We start from the raw sequence: 12082 nt of genomic DNA on the forward strand, positions 1-12082 counted from the left end.
TAGCACATGCCCTAGCGCTGTTGACGATAAGTCTTCTTCATGTGCATAGATAGATGTCTGTTCACGATATATTTGTGTCCGAATGCTTAATTGAATAATGGGGTGCGGCAACAGCTTGGAAAACTCCGCTCATTTCAAAACATGAATGTTATTGACTGGATTGGGGCTGTATAATATATCAAGATATACTTAAGAAGTAAATCTTTGTGTTGCCAATCGGTGTTAAGTCTTGGTCTATTTTTTTTAATAAACTACACTAATAAGTCAATTATATACGGCATAGTTTCTGCCTTAATGGAGCCATCCGACGAGGCTGAAAAAAAATAAAACAAAACATATTGTTTGTATTATGGTTTTCTCCTGAACAGTATTATTTTTCTCTTATCAACAACTATGTATGCGGTTTCCTTGTTTTTTCTAATGCATTACATTTAATTTGCGCCCCTTGACAATGTAACGAATGTTTATTTTTGCAGCGGTAAAGGTGGATGTGCAGACCTACTCGGGCTTGGTAGTCACTGCCGTATCTCGGGCATATAAAGGATGATTTAAATTTCTGCAGCAGCTGTACGCCCTTTCTTCTTGTGCGCCTTTTATTGGCGAGCTGGCGGAACCTGTCCTCTCCGACCTCAAGTCAAACATGCACAGCACGTGTCTACTTTCATCTGTCCTGGAAAAGCGCTTCCCATGTGCTAGGGCTTAAAGGGGCCTTTTCACAGATTTTGGCATTTTTTTAACTTATTCATTAAATGCTTTATATTGATAAATGTAAACATTGGATCATAAAAGCTCCACTAAAAAATCAAGAAAACAATTAAAAAAAGGAAAAGAACATTGCCCGGAGCAGGTTTCGAACCAGTGACCCCGGGAGTCCTGCCAGAGTCCTGAATTAAAAACGCTTTAGCCTACTGAGCTATTCCGCCGAGTACCTATTCAAGACGTATTTTATACCTTATATAAGCAATCTTCGTAGTTTCACAAAATTTAACGACAAAAACAGAACTCTCCAAATTGTTCAATCGTTTCGCGTTGCAACGCTTTATAATTTTTAGGTTTTAAAATCGTCAAAAGATGCATATAATGGCTTTATTAGAGCATGGTTAATTTTCAGTATTACTGTTTCCTCACAAATATCATAACTAAAACGAAAACTTACGAATCTGAAACAACTTTTTTCAATTTTGTCAATTTACCAAAGCGTGAAAAGATCCCTTTAAGTAAATGACGTTTAGGTCGCGCATGCCGATGTCATTGTGGCGGAGATGTGGGCGACCAGTTAATCTTTTGCCTGAGGTAAGCTTTCCATACAGGACGTCTTTGGTGATACGGGTTGTCTATCCGGCGCACATGGCCTAGCCAACTGAGACGACGCTGAATATGCAGAATGGTCATAACGGGGATGGCTGCCATTTCCAGCACATCGTTATTTCTCACACGGTTTGTCCATGAGATACCAAGTACGCGTCAGAGGAAGCGCATATAGAGTCGCCTAGCATTTTCTCATGGGATGCGTACAAGGTCTATGATTCGCTGTTATACAGAAGAGTGCTTAACATGCAAAGTCGGACACTCAGCTATATTGGCTTGTTTTTTTCTAGCAAGTTGACCTTTTCTTGGTTAGGGTTATTCAGGCCTTGCCGACCAGTTGGTTTATCTCGTCAGGGCTCGTCAGTGTTAGTAGATTTGAGGAATTTGCACTGGCTGAATACCTCTAAAACATTGTCTTTGATGTTGATGTGGGGTAGTTCGGCATGCTGAGTCATCACCTGGGTTTAGGTTTGGCTTGTTGTCAGGCTTAACTCATCGCATGCCTTTACATATACATGTAGATTAAAAAGCCTCTGAAGCTCTGTTTCGGTGACCAGATCAGCGTCATCTGCAAGAAGCATTTCTCTGAACATAACTTCCTTTACTTTAAACTTTGCATTCAGTCGAGCTATGCATATACTGCCAAGAATATATATTATGTCAAAATAATGTGACGACGATAATTCATATTGTTCATTTTATCGTGCAGGACGACATGGTCAAGCAAAGAAGTCTCGTTTGGCAGCTTATCTTTTTGTCAGGACGGTGGCAAGTCCATCCTAGCTGAAAAGGTCCATTGCTTGATTCAGGTCCATGAAGGTCATATAAAGAGGCTTGTGTTTGTTTCTGCACATTTTCTGCAGTTGCCTGATTGAAAAGATCAAATACATATGGTTTGATCTCTCTGAGCAGAACCCGCACTGTGACTCTTGGTATACTATAACATCAAGCGTATGTAGTCTGCTCAGGACTACATGCGCAAAGGCATTACTTTCAGAACTCCGAAAGGATACTCCTATGTAGTTGTTGCATTCGTTATTCTTGTACAGAATGATCTTTCATGTCGTAAGATACCGATCCTTCTTCCCAGTACTGACACAGGAGGTTGTGCAGATGACATGTGGCAGTATCCCATCTTTTCTTGAAGCTTTTTTTAAAGGTAGGTTCTCGATTGCCCAGTCAGTAAGATGTTGTCCCGCCTCAGTTCGACTGCCTTACTGGGTGCGATATGACTCAGGGTTGTATAACACTTGGCAAGCGGGCTTCACCAGGCAATTAAACAAAAAGGAAACCTCCTGCACTCTAACTGGGCACTTGATTGCAAGCTCACTGTATCCAGGGTTATCGGATGCCCACCAGACCATCAGTAATGCCCAGAAGACCTCACGTATCAAAGATGAGCTTGTGATACTCCTTGTCAAAATGCTACGCTGCAAGACAATCGGTCTTCTGATTCTGGAACCCTTGAAGAAAATGACATAACTTTCATTATTATGGCAATTAATAGTTTGGATTACACCAGAGGTTATTTCGTTGGTTTCGTTGTCGGGAATTTTGTGATGGGGAAACACGCCACAATGAACTGATAGATTGGTACCACTCCTCCTCCACACTCAACATGCCACTCAACATGCCGCTCTAAATACTATTATTACAAAGTGTATCCGCACAATTTCATTAACATCGCGTGATGCTTGTTGTGTATTATACTGTAATTTGTTGATAGAAAATTCAGCAACAATTTAACTTTATTGGTTACAATATATATATATATATATATATATATATATATATATATATATATATATATATATATATATATATATATTAGGTTTAACCTCGTATGTAATTTTCAATATTTCGTTATGTTTATACGAAATTTGTACCAGGTTAATGTATGTAATTAAAGAATAATGTTCAACATGCCACTCAACATGCCGCTCTAAATACTATTATTACAAAGTGTATCCGCACAATTTCATTAACGTCGCTTGACCGTAGGACTCGTATACCAAATACACCGGGTGTCAGTGATTCTATTGTGTATGCGTGTGCTGATGAGGGTCAGTACCTAATACTTTATACAATTATATAATATGCCTATGTAAATTGTTAAACACAACGTAGCCCGATGTATGTTTTTATTCAACAGTATAGCCATTAAACATAAAACTCCCGAATAGATTGCTAAACACTGTTACCCGTTGGTTGCTCATTGTACCCATTTGTTATTCAACTCCCAACAGCGCTGTGCTAAATTAACTGTGAATACTTTAAATTAATAGAATAACGATACATGATTGTGTGATCGGTGAAAGTGCTATATAATTTTAGCTTCTTTTCGTTTCGTATGTCAATTATCTGTATTGCAGAATTAATTTAACATAACATTCATCGACTTAATATAACAAAACAGACACACATGTGCTCTAAAATAAGAACTCACCTAAAATAATGTCATGTTCTCCAACTATTTTTAATCTGAAAAAAGGGAAAACATAAATATTTTTTTATGATTTTGTATTAAAGTCACTTTTTAATACGACACGAAACGTACCACGTTTATATGGCATGTAATTTGTTTACCCAAAGCTAAACGAACACAATTCGATTATTCATGTCAAAATGCCTTCAGCCTGCGTAGCTTAAAACCATTTGATTCACTTAAATATGTCACCCATGGCACGAGCACGCATCGGTGAAACGTGTGCGTTTTCTATAAATACTATCGAAAACATAACAGGATATCGCATTCAACAGATAACTTTTATCAGTGAATAAGGTAAGTTTGTATGTTACTTATGTAAATGTTTTTCATATAAGCATTCTAATAAAAGTATTCAAGTGCCAGTTAGTTTCAAGTATAACTCAGGTTGTAAAAATAACAACATACACAGCTTTTACGAATTAAAATAAACATAAAGTAAATTAAAAATGTTACCATTACATAAATGTTCAAACCCAATTTATACTGCACAAAAGTGTGTATATTACTTCGTTTGGAAACACATGTTAGTTATTTTGATTCCGAATATAAGTCATGGCTCTATTTTCAAGTTCATTTGTAAATAATTGCAATATACTATTATATCAGCAGCTAGCCACAACTGTTTGTGTAAATTTAGTTTTCTTATTCCAGGATAAGACGTTAGCAATTCATGATGTATGGAAAACTCTTATTAATCGTGAACGTGGCCGTGTGTGTCATCATCGCCGCTGCAAGTAAGACTGACATTATGTAGAATCTTGTTAAATAACGCATGGGCAGTGTATAATGATGTCTCGTTTTCCAAATTTATGTGAAGATATGTACTGAGTTGCTATATCGATGACATTTGTAATTTATAATTAATTTATTGCCCGGTGTTGTTTTAGACGTTTAAATAGTATACGGAATACTATCGCATTACTAATCACTTATACAACCTCATACTGCCATTTATATGACGTTATTTCACAAATATTGAGACTTGTATACTTAACTATCCAGTCAGTTTTCAAAATTGATATTAAAAGAGCTTTGACAATTTATATAACACAAACAACTGAAGCAATAAAACCAAACCATCAAACATAACTTGCCCGCTGACAACAAGACTGTTGGGCGATTGAGGGTGTATTTATCTATTTATCTTCCCTACTCTAAGAGATTGACACAGATAAGGCCACTGTAAAACTCAAAGGCTATACATTGTTTTCGAGCTGGGCTCTTACGATCTTGTCTTTACTATTATAGCAGTGGTAGTTATAATCGCTATCATGTGTGTTGAGTGGAGTCCCATGATTTATTGGTACAAGAGCCTTGTACATGTAACTATTCATGATAGCTATTACGCATGCATTAACACGATTGATATTGAAACAAGTGATTAATAAGGAACCCCTATAACAAATATGCCTACAACGCTTCTTCCAGCTCCAAGGAGTCAGGTTTATGTGCGTGTGCTAAAATGTTTCCAACTCGTTGTTGAGAGCCGTTAAGGGTACACAATCACGTTCTAGTATTATCTTTTGAGAATACCATATTCCTTATACGTCGAATTATTCTACAACAAGATATCATATTCATATACGGCAGTTTGACAGGAAATGTATTGAAATACAACCTAATATTCAAGACATGGACACATCATTTGAACGACATTAAATTGTTGTTTGACTAACACATGATTAGGGTCGGTGTTCTGTTTCATTGATAAAATATAGCATATGTGAAGTTTGAAATAAATCCCAGTCATATACACATGGTATAAGAGTGGTAAGGCATTCAATGTTCTACATTATATATATATATATATATATATATATATATATATATATATATATATATATATATATATATATATATATATATATATATATATATATATATATATATATAATGTGGAACATTGAATGCCTTACCACTCTTATACCATGTGTACATGACTGGGATTTATTTCAAACTGCACATATGCTATATTTTATCAATGAAACAGAACACCGACCCTAATCATATATTAGTCAAACAACAATTAAATGACGTTCAAATGATGTGTCCATGTCTTGAATATTAGGTTGTATTTCAATACATTTCCTGTCAAACTGCCGTATAATATATATATATGTATATATATATATATATATATATATATATATATATATATATATATATATATATATATATATATATATATATATATATATATTATATATGTATTTACTTATTTTTTATTAGTTATTTATATACATACAATACTTCAAATAAATAATACGGGTTGAATAAATAAATATAAATATATATATATATATATATATATATATATATATATATATATATATATATATATATATATATATATATATATATATATATATATATATATAAATATATATATATATATATATATATATATATTTATTTATTTATTTATTTATTTATTTATATATATATATTATTGATTTACCTTTAATACGTAGCATCATTGATCATTTTTCCTGATATATATGTTTCCTGATTTCGAGCTCTTGTACGTCGCTTCTTGATATATAAAAATAACAAATGTTTCACCAATTTCAGTGCAGTTTCAACACGCCCACAAATACCGTAACAGTCCAGCGCAGATTTAAGGACGGCAATGTGTTCTGCAGCACGACATTTAATCAGCAAACATGTTAAATAAACATTTCAATTTGAATTACCACCAATTGTATTGGTTCATATGTTAGGTTATTTCAATGACTCTGCCATCAATAACACTTTTTGTCAGGAATCTGTAATTTCTTAAGCTGATATTGATTGTCCTAAATTAATAGTTATGTATCTATACAATCAGATGTGTCGTCCAGAATAAACTGCGAAATATGTTTGCACATTGTGTCTTTATTGAACTTCATTATGAATTGTATGCAGCAGTTTTGATATCTCGTTTAAGCTGCGAATCGATTCTAAAATAACGGCCGTTTGTTACATATGATTTTTTGCCTAAGATCATAATTACTTTTTGCTGAAACAAAAACCCGATTTTAGACTTGTTCATATAAACACTGATTTTGTATAAGTCTTTGTTGACAAGCAGGTTTTGAAAACTGAATTTTGTTGTAAAGTCTGCCATTCGAAGTGTCAAAAAATAACTACTACAAAACTTGGCTGATAAAAGCGACATACGAGGTATATTGACAGTTCTATCATCCAGAATATGTTAAACATTACTTTTCAACACGAAAGTACTATGTTGTTAAAATGACTTTCACTAATTTGCTTCAAATATATATACGTATATTTTCAGTTTTAATTAAAGGTACAGTGTTTAATGCAAATATATAAAAGTATGCTCATTTAAATTAAACAGATGTATCTGTTCTCTTAAATTATTTTAACAATTATGTTCAATACTTACAAAGACAGAATTGTAATTTTCATTGTATTTTCAAACTGTTATATATTGTTATTCTCGTGAACAATGTGTGTATTATTTATTTTTCAATTATCTAATATTTCAATTGATACGTTCAGATTGAATGTTAATATGCAGTTATTTTTTGACACAGACAATAATAAATTAACACTCATCACTCGTGTGACTCGTGTTGAAAAAAACATAAACAAAAACGTGTGTTACTAAACACAACAATATTTTTTATTTGTAATGACTTGAGAGGATATTCAAAGGCCTATGATCATAAATGCCGAGAATTTCAACAAGTTTAACTTGTTTCGAAATGACATCAACAAAAAACAGCAATACATCAACTATTTGAGAAAATATGCTTAATGCTTATACAATTGATAAAAGTGCACATACTTTATAGGTGTTTACAAAAGTCATAAAATCCTATCGAAAAAGAATACAATCACTCGCTTGTCTGAACGTTTCGGTTTCCGATAAACTGCGGATAAACCTTAACGTGTACATAATACCTTACGGACAACTTCATCATCGAGCGTCGAATAAGTCAAATTGCGTTCAACGCCTGAAACAATCGAGTCGTATGTTTTCGTAAATGTTAAACTACAACAATGTATCTGAATAAATGTTAAAACAAAGTGTATGCATCTTACTTATCAATATAAAGAAGTGCAACTCAAGCTGACGGAGCGGTGTTGAATTCTTATAATATACAATTCGATGGTATTTTATTTAAGGCAAATGACCAATTGCCAAAACAGCACGAAACAGTACAAAACGAAACAACACAAACACAGAAAAATACAGATGGGGTCACCACTTGGCATGGTCAATGCAAGCGTTGGGGGTTTAAATCGGTTGTAGAGTGCTTAACAGCACACTTGGCCCAGCAATATTTATGATATATAAAATGTAAATACATGTTAACATCATATAACTGCAACTCCAATCAAACAATAATACAAGGTAATTTAAACGCATTCAATTAAATTACCATTTAATTACTCAATGGTAGGAAAGAGACCAGAGCAACATAGTTTCAACTTTGTGAGGAACGATGAAATGAAATTCGAACAGGTGTCAACTACATCCCTTTTTTACAAAATGATGTAAGAATATAGCATCATATAGTTAATATTTCAGATCACCATCGTGCAAATCAATAAAGAAGCAGCAATATTGGGTGTAAAAGATCCATATTACATTGCTTGGTTGTTTGTGTGATCGCTTAAAACTAAAACAATCGAGAAACACCCGTCAGAGAGAAACTATTAATAAATTTGATATATATATCAAGCATTACCTTATCAACCTTCAAATGATTCATAACGATTACCGTGAACACGTTTGTTTGTATATGTATCTCGTACATGGTGTGCATGATTAATATACGGGTATACTTTATTGAACCAATTTAAGTTTTAGAAAAAAAACCGGCTTATATGCAATATCTGCAGAGATATTCTATTTTCATGGTGTTTTGTTTTTACAATATTATGTCGAATGAATTTTTAAAGTATTTCCGCCTGAGTCATCAGCAATGTTTTGAAGATGGACTCTTGGTTAAATGTTCGCTTTTTATTAATAACATGTTCGCTTGATCTAAATAAATTGCACAACGTTTGATTTTTGCCACTTAATTTCGGATATGTATGTGTTGGCGTGTTCATATGAAAACAAATTCGTCTTACGACAGGTATGTTTTCTTAAGTTATTCCCGAACAATTCATGTATCCACTCACAGCCTCGAAACCATTACGCCAATGAAACTAGTGCAGTTGCAAGAGCTTGTAAATATATAAACCACTTGACGTGCAAACTATACACTGATTGTTTCCAACTGACAATACAATGTTCAACCCGGTATAGGTTGCATCTTGAAAGGTCGTTCACACAGAACCGAATGCGAATACAAGTTGCTTTTGTATGTAATCGAGTATTTGCTTATTGCTTAAAACTTATTAAATGACACGGCTCAGTGAGCAGAACCTTATAAACATACTACATATTGTTTACAATCATATTGACTTTATTTTGATTTAAGGTATTGTTACAACGATTAAATAGTGTCATCTTAAATAGGAATTTAACATTCTCACATTTACTATCAAAAATACAGTTAATTCAAACACAAAAATCATTCCATAATATGGCATAAAGCTATGAGTCAATAGTGGGCTATGTAATGCCAAACAATTACATGAACTATATAAAATTAGTTTTCTTTACTAGTCTTCCATAATAAATCGTGATCATCGGCCGGTATCGTTTTGACTTGTTATAGTTATGAAGCATCAAACAGTGTTTCCCCAAATACATAAGGACACACTGTTACCCTCCGTATGATGCTTATAGTTGTAATAATACATTCAGACGGAATCCTCCCTGATGTGATGCGCTTCTCCTCGGTTGTGAATTGGACACATTCATAATAATGAACTACCACAAAGCGGCATACCCACTAAATTATTTGATACACGCTCAAGGGTCATCATTTGTGTTCCGTGATTAATTTTCGAATTAACACAAAAGTAAAATAAATAATGTCAATCAATACATAAAAAAATACAACTAATATGTGTTTACCATATATTTGCTACTGATACGGACCAGTCTCTACAACACTTATTTTGTAAATAAATTTAATTCAAAGAACACCTTAGTAAATATGTTGTTCATACTATTATACGAATAGTGAGAATGACAATATATATAGGACTTGTTGTTTTGTTGATGTTTTGTTTTTAATTTACCCATGCGAAAACATTTAATTGTTCTTTAGTATCGACTGCAACTCTATGACTTTTTCCAGACGATTGTGTCAGATGAGATTTAAATATAAAGTAAATGATACAATATTACTATTTATGAGTCATTAAAATTTATTTATCTACGCTTCAAAGGTTTGATTGAATTGCTCCATGACATATTACATCTGCGAACATTTCGATTGCCTAAATAGTCTGACATTATCATAACAACGCCTTTTCACTTTTCACCGCTACGTATGCTACCTACGCTTTCAACGTTCACGCTAGCGAACAATGCCTTTCAGGTTTCATGCCCGATGAAAAACATTCTGGTTGAACTTACGTTTACACATTTCCAATAAAATTATGTCGCCTATGAAATCTTATAAGATAAATTACATTTTCTAATATTAAATGATACCTTTCAGTACATAAAACAGAGCATTTACATAGACATGTCAAAAAGTGGAGTAACCACTTTCAGTCGATGGTGTATTTGGGGTTAGCATCGGTTAAAACGCAACTTTTACTCCTTATTTAGCACATGGTTAACACATACAATGCAAGAAGCCATAATACGTGGTTTCCGTGACATATGGCATACACTTATGGTGATTGTATGTGTTAAATATTTTAAATATATATGTTTTATGAAATCAGTACAGTACCAGTGTACATTGATCCTAATTGAATGTTATCTTGCAGATCGAAAAACACAAACAGATTGCGTTAATCACTTGTTTGTCTCCGCGTATCTTTAGTAATCTGCAACACTATTCAAATATTACCGATAAACATACAAATACAATTTGGTTTCTATATGTTTGCTTTCAATTCACGCATGTAGTCATGTTGCACGTAAATAATACCAAAAAATCTAATACTTTACAGTACACGTATCTGGTTTTTAGTTGCAAATTTAAAACCTACAAACAAATTATCCTTGTTTATGAAGTCTAGTATGGCAATTGTATTCAGCTTGAATCTTAGTATGCCATTATAAGTTAATAAGCATGCGCAATCAATACTTACTTATACCAATGTAAACAAGTTACAGCAATGTAATATGCAAACAGCCATGCAATTAAAAGAACATATGCATAAATTTTCGTATTCGATACTTAGAATAAATGCATAAATAGAATAACTAACGTCAATTGTTTATGGGTTGGTTAATGTATTCGCATAATCAAAAATATTTGATTTTGGAAAAATGCCATACTAGTATAAACACATCATAGCAGTTAGATGGATTGTTGATATACAAAAAATATTGTAAAAAAGTCTTAGTACTGTGCTACACTTATAAACACGTTAGTAATTCATACCATGCAACAAATGTCTATATATAATATAAATTCATAACAAAATAAAAGAGTAATGAAAAGCAATTTATAAGAAGAAGCAAAATAGTCAATTGTATGTATGCACTTTAACATAATAATTGAACAATAAAAACAATTTAGTACTTTCCGAATACGTTTTACAGAGATATTATTTATGTTATAGTTCAATGTATCAAATCACATCTTAATGTTGAATTTGGACAAAAGATATCTATAAATTTGACAAACACATAGACAATGACATTCAGTTTAAATAAAATATGTAGCGCACTTAATTGTTACTATCATAGCCGTAAATATGATTAAATTTGCATCTTTCTATTTCCTATTGATGGGAACAGTATCGTGCTCCACTGAAAGCGATTCTATGATTTTATTATCTATACAATTATATACAAGTACGTTTCACAACTAAATTATTTTATAAACGTGTTTTAATGTTTACTATTACCAAGTTTGGACGTTAACATCATGGACTTTTTGTTTGAGCATATAAATTTAATCTGTATCGTGATACTATAACAAATACATATTGCTGAACCCGAAGTAATAAATTAAAGTTTTAAACAGCATTATGCCTACACAATTAACAATCAGTATTTAAAGAGGAATCATCCGTACTTATTGAATACACTTTTTATAAAGAATTGTGTGCTCTCATGATTGAACACCTATTGATAAGGGGCTCGTTCTTTACAAAAGATTGGCAACCGTATGCGACCAAGTTCACACAGTACCGTAGCGTTTCATGGTGGTTGACGAACCAAAAGTATTCGCTTGCAGAATTTCA

General features: G+C 32.8%; 1 long non-coding RNA gene across 1 annotated transcript in view; it reads left to right on the forward strand.

Annotated features, from left to right (window-relative positions):
- The first annotated feature begins 4065 nt into the window (after positions 1-4065).
- Positions 4066-12082, forward strand: part of LOC127843671 (uncharacterized) — a 157524-nt gene continuing 149507 nt past the window's right edge. Inside the window, exons 1-2 of the long non-coding RNA XR_008032274.1 lie at positions 4066-4090; positions 4448-4530. This is a non-coding gene — a long non-coding RNA (uncharacterized LOC127843671). The remainder of the gene's footprint in view (positions 4091-4447; positions 4531-12082) is intronic.

Source organism: Dreissena polymorpha, chromosome 9, assembly GCF_020536995.1.
Source record: "Dreissena polymorpha isolate Duluth1 chromosome 9, UMN_Dpol_1.0, whole genome shotgun sequence".
NCBI lineage: Eukaryota > Metazoa > Mollusca > Bivalvia > Myida > Dreissenidae > Dreissena > Dreissena polymorpha.